The sequence below is a fragment of the Embiotoca jacksoni genome, unplaced genomic scaffold, assembly GCF_022577435.1.
Source record: "Embiotoca jacksoni isolate LCO1_2020_lvr unplaced genomic scaffold, fEmbJac1.0.p SCAF_23, whole genome shotgun sequence".
Classification (NCBI taxonomy): Eukaryota; Metazoa; Chordata; class Actinopteri; family Embiotocidae; genus Embiotoca; species Embiotoca jacksoni.
This window is the reverse complement of record NW_027185374.1, coordinates 7,382,381-7,388,380: the sequence shown is the minus strand read 5'-3', so window position 1 is coordinate 7,388,380 and position 6,000 is coordinate 7,382,381. Positions and strand designations below refer to the sequence as shown.

At 41.7% G+C, this 6,000-nt stretch overlaps 1 protein-coding gene across 4 annotated transcripts in view; it reads left to right on the top strand.

Annotated features, from left to right (window-relative positions):
• Nucleotides 1-6,000, top strand: part of LOC138203578 (1-phosphatidylinositol 4,5-bisphosphate phosphodiesterase beta-4-like) — a 59,649-nt gene continuing 53,649 nt past the window's right edge. For 3 of the 4 annotated variants that reach the window (XM_069158560.1, XM_069158559.1, XM_069158557.1), the window contains exons 1-2: nt 2-322; nt 3,099-3,144. The gene's annotated coding sequence lies outside the window, so the exon portion shown is untranslated. Of the gene's footprint in view, nt 323-3,098; nt 3,145-6,000 lie in introns of all 4 variants that reach the window. The other variant, XM_069158562.1, reaches the window with a different exon arrangement.

Here is a 6,000-nt window from a genome sequence, read left to right as displayed (position 1 = left end):
GCGGCGGGGAGCGCGCGCTGTTTCGCTGAAGTGGGGCTCCTCCGTCAAAGCGCATCAGGGCCGCTCATTCTCCACTGGAGGGCGAGTGGTACAAAGAGCACCGGGACACTCCGGCAGGAGGGAGACAGAGCAGACGGTCGGGAGGGAGACGGGATAAGAGGGCAGCAGCAGCAGCAGCAGCTGGAAGACGCGCAGAGAAACCCTGACCCCCCCCCACCCCCCCACACACCCTCCCCTACCCCCGCCGCGGACTCTGCAAAAGCATCGTTTCTTTCCGCCGTCGGATTAAACCCCGTCCCGAACCTCCGCCGGCCGAAATCACGTAAGACAACAAAACATTTAAGCTTTCGTGAAATGTCTCTCACAGCCGCCCGCGGACCATCCAAGAGAGACACCGCGCTTGGCTGCTCCGTTAAACGCGCACCAGACCGGGTTGAATTTACGGTGTTAGTTTAGCTGCTGGACGGATGCTGGGAACCGTTATTTAAAACTCCCAAATCCTGCTCGCATCATTCAGACGTCCTCTCTGTCTCACTTGTCTGTCTCACTTGTCTGTCTCACACACACACACACACACAGCTGGAGACAGTAGCTTTTGCTAGCTAGCTAGCGAGACGCATTAAACAAAAAAAAAAAAACAACAACCAAAAAAAAAAAAAAAAAAAAAAAAAAAATGGGACCTGAATCAGTTTTGATATCGAATCGAGTCTCGCTTTTGCTCGGCGCCGCGGCTTCTCTTCCCGGTAAAATAGGACACGACACAGAGAGCCGCCGCGGCTTGGAAACTTGATGAAAACGCGGTGGTTATTGATGTTTCCAGGTGCTGGGAGGCTAGCCGGTGGGAGCTAGCTGCAGCGGGACAGAGCAGAAAGCCAGCCGGCCGATGACAAGCACGGTGCACCCTGCAACAGCGGCCATAAAAGTCAACAGAGTAAACAACATACCCGGGCTTTTTTTTTTTTTTTTTTTTCCTCCTTCTAATATTTACACTTTTTTTTGTGTGTGTTATTCAATTTGTCGGTCTGGTGCATCCACAGTTTGCAGATGCTCGTCGGGTAGTTTTAGTGAATGTGGGAGCTGCAGCTGCCGTGCGTCCGTCCCACACTGCAAGGTGTCATTGCTTCACCGTCGGGGCAACTACAAATTACTAGTTTCTTGCGAGAATAGTTTAGCGTTTCCATTTGTCTTTCACAGGTCAGTGTTTGATTCAGTGATTTCTGGTGTGTCGTCTACCAAAATTCTGTTTGGATTTTCTGGTTTGGTTCCACCTGCGTTGCGTGAGATTTCAGTGTTGATATACTGACATTGACTCTAGGTTAAATCAATGCCAGTCTTCTGTATGGGAGTGATCATTTTTTTTATTGAAAGGAAAATCTTTTTTGGGCGTTTTTCTTTGATGCCAGTGTCAGACAGGCGGTTTCACTGTTCAACACCCGTTTCATTAAACACACCCAGGAGGTAGAGTGATATTTGTTGAGGAGTAACTTGTGGATAAGTCTGTAGGCCTATTTGCAGTACAAATAGCCCATAAAGTGTTTTTTTGTTTTTTTTCCACCTGGCTTTGTACCCCTAAAATGAATTAACGAATGGATGTAGACGGTGCAGACAGACATGTTGCATCAGCTCGTCCACCTGTTCTCATCAACCCGTTCTATCTTTCTACATTATGAGGCACGAGGCTTATTTGCAGAGGAACAATATTTTCCTTCTTGTAAGCTGCGGTGCAGGTGTGTTATCGTGCACTGTAAATATACTCTCCTTCCTAACTGTGTCCTCTGTTGCCCGTGAAAGATCGCCACCGAAATACGCCATCGTATTATGTAAAGAAAAACTAATTCTGCTCCGACTCGTCACGTAAACGTTTCAGTGGTGATTACAGAGGAAAACATTACCCTCTCGCACAATAACAATCCCTTACCTGTGGCTTAAACCCATACTGTGAAGCATTTTGATGAATAGAGGTGGACTAAGAAGCTTAAAGGCTAAGTGAGGGCATGCAGGTGTTTTATTATTTTCTTTTTTTTTGGAGCAGATGACATTGCAAGTGTTACGTCTTTAGTACAATCAGTGTTCAGCCTGAGAGAGGTTCTTTTTTTTTTTTAGGAAGCACTGAACACTGCAGTGCTATCGTATGGCTGCATGATCAGAGTTTTAATGATAATCCCTATTATTTTTTTGCAAATGCTGTGGTGTAATCAATACTATTTACCCATTAATACTAGTTTTACTGATTCGAAGAACGAAAAGCGACTTTTCCATGTTATAGTGGTAGTAGTAGTAGTAGTAGTTGTTATTGTGAAGCCGAGCATTGTTTTTACAGTTTCAAGTTTCCAAATGTGACCATGTTGCAGTGTGATTAGGCTTCGAATTGTGTCTAAAGGCACACATTACTCAGTATTGCCTTTGTGGATGTTTTCATTTCTGTGGTGAGCATGAGTGCATATGTCGGGTCAGGTCCCAAACATCTTTTTCTCAGTATGTATTCACAGTGGTAGACTTGCCAACATCATATCGATTTGCTGGGAGGTTTATTCGAGCTGGACTAAAGTTGGAATCCATCCCATGGCAGTTTATTCTACATCATGATTGCTTCATTTATATATTTATTTTGAAAGGCTGACTGTGCTCCCTCCCTAATTTCCTCTCTTCAACTGGATTAGCTCACCTTTCTCCACTTATATCCTAATGGAGCAATCATAGTGCAGCTTCCGCTCACAGCAGCCTTGACAAAGTTGCCTGTCGTCCTCATGGATATTTTAACACCTCACAAAGAGATCTGTGAACGTGGAAGCTCCGACAATCAGATGGATTGATAGTTCAGCAGACAAGAAGCCTGGCGCACCAACTGACAGGACTTAGTGTTATCATAGCATTTTTGGAAATATATTGAATCACAGGCCTCAACATGTCTGGCCTTTATGTTTTCCTTGGCAGGGGAGTTGTGGTATGTGCTCATCTCTCTGTGCGGTTCTATCTCAGCTCTTGCTCTTCCTGCTGTATTACAGTTTTAGATCTCAGCCAAATAAGTCCAGATTCAGGCCTTTGTGATCTATGAAATTTTCTCCCCTTCTTACGTATGTCCTTTTTTGTCTCTACAGACCGAGACATGAGCTTCTCCCGCTGAACGTTATTGATGCTGAACTGGTGAGTTTTTGGGCTTGTTCGCTGCCAGTGATCACTGCAGCAACACACATTTCTTTTACTTATGTTATTTTTTAATCAGTTGTGTTTCGGCTCTGGCGAACAGCTTTGCTGGCTAAAAACCATCTGGTAGCAATTATCGAAGAGGATCTTTTCCTAGAATGTATTGTAACACAGGCAACCCCTTTAATATTAGTTTCTTCTTTCCGAAGCATGTGGTTCACGATTGCATATTAATAACCTAGCCTGCATTAAAGCAGTTGATTAAAACTTGTGCATAATGTATATGAACAGATCCTGCCTGCAGGTCTGCCTGACAAGTTATATAATGTCTGTATCTCGGTGTTTAATCTAATGTGTTTCTGAATGTACAAACAACAACGTAGAAACTTAAAATCAGCAGTCCACAATAAAACAAGGAAAGATATGAATGTTCTGGCTATCTACCATTGAGCGCAGATATCCACCTCTTATTTTTCCTTGTTGTTACTTTGTCTTTGAGCCTCATTAGACAAATACAGATGCTATTTCCTCTAAAGCACTCAACGTTGCAAACAATCTGCACTGAGTACTGGAAACGGTGGACATTTTATTGGGTTTGTACTGAATGATGAAGGCAAGAGGTCTAATTTTTCAAAGCATCTTTCATACAAGACTGATGCGCAGCGTTGGCCGATCCACGGCCAGACATTACTCATTGATAAGAGGGTTGCGTGGCTGCTGCTGCTGTTCGCTCCCTTGTGCCAAGCTTGACACTGTAATGGAGCCGAGATTGGATTGCTCTCCATAATATGTTCTGTATTAATGATGTAATCTGCATTAATAATGTAATGTGTTGCATGAGAGTTGTCTGTTGGCTGTGCCTGATTAATTTTCATATGCTTCAAGCTTTACTTTGATAAAAGAGAGGCATACATTTCCATTACTCCTAAATGATGTATGTTCGTTTAATGGCAAGTACCCTGTGAGCATAACGGGGCAAATAATAGAAAAACCATATTAAAATGCAGTTTGGGTGGAGTTTTTGTTTTGAAGAAATCCGAGCTCTCTCGTTAACAAAAGAGGATAGGATTAGTTTGGAAACATGAGTCTAATTTAAAAGCTTTAATCCAGGAAATAACATTAAGTTATTTCTATGATGAGCAATCTATCAATACAATGGTAAAAGCCCTGGCAGAATGGCAACAATTAAGGAGACAAGGAGAAAAAGACTTAAACATTTTAAAGTATTAGCATCACATACTCCATAAAAAAAAAGTTTCACACTCTATTTTTTACAGATCTACATATCTATAATTTTGCATTCTCTTGAAATGTCAGTTCTATTAAAATGAATGATAAAAATGAAAAATGATGACTTGAACCGTGTTGTGTGTGTTGTGCGTTAAAGTTAAGATTTCCTTAAATATGTGCAACCTTTGTTGTCATGGTAATGTGGTTTAAAAATAACTATCCCAACTCCTGGTTGGAACCGTAAATCAAAAGTTGCTACTTCCTTTAAGTTATGCAACCATCATTGTCAAGGCGACTGTAAACTGCTCTTGTAAAAACTGTCCTGACTCGTGCTTGGAAAGGGAAACTGAACAGGAGTCTCCTGCACCCAATTCCACTGTTGTGTTGCACCATGCACCCAACCTGGACTTTTGAAGAAGGAAAAACTTCTATGGTTCACGAAATGTCACTGATCAAATCAAATGTGTGCAGCAAAGTCTTTGTGACATTTCACATTATCAGATCACGGGTGCTATGATTTTATTGACCCCAAATTCTTTAGTGGTTGTCAACAGCGTGAGACCAATTTAGCATAAGCGGCATGAGATATGACAGAAGGTAACACAGTTTTCCTAGAAAACGATGAGCAATAAAATGCAACCAACATGGGTCAACCGTCAAAGTTTTGTGATCCTATATTCATGTTCATGCTCATGTTAAGGTGCATTTGCACAGTTTAAATATTAACTACCAGCTTTCAAAACGATTATAAAATGATGCAAACCTTAAATTGTCAATTTTGGTTGGATTGGATTTGATAGAAATCCTTTGACCAATAAGAATGTCTGTCAAAATGTATTTATGTAAACGAGCATTTCTGACTAAATTCACACCTCTTTGTAGAAAAGAATCATGGATGTTCTTTCATATAAAAAATAAAAAACCAGATCCTTACAAACAGTGAAAACTCCAACACTACAGCAGCAGCAGGAGTCAAACATCAGGATTTCCTGAACCAGAAGCAGAGTCAGCAGCAGCAGAGCCAGCACACCTAAATTCCCATTGCAAATGTTTGCATAGATCCAGCACCCTGAAACCCTGTCCTACCCTCAGCTGCGTTTTCAGACCTTGACATTCATTTCAAATATGGATGTGACAGTCACTTGAGGCTGCACTAAGGCGGAGGAAGTGTCGCTTTCAAAGGAACTACATCTTCAAATGTAATCCACTTGTAGGAAGAGAGTAGTCCCTCTTACCAAAACATGTTGAAGCAGCTTGTTTTGTAGTATAACGAGTGAAAGAAGGGAGATGGTTTGAATATTTCCAACATTTTATTTTTGAATATTACAAGTTTTGTGTCAAGAATATTGCTTTATTGCTATCAAAAGTAGTCTTACTATTGCTACTCACGTTTGTAGGACTAGGAATGATAAAAATGCAAATGTCTACTTCTTGGCTCAGGCCTCGTTTATGCTTTCTGTTCAAAGAACTTTAAAGATCAGGTATAACTAGCAAGGTCATTCAGGTTGTGCACCTTCTAAGATATTACCTGAACCACTTTATCATCATGGATGTTGAGCTCTACTTGCCCGTGACACCACTAAAAGGCTGAGTGAATCCCAGCATCACCCTCTGGTCTTTGCACTG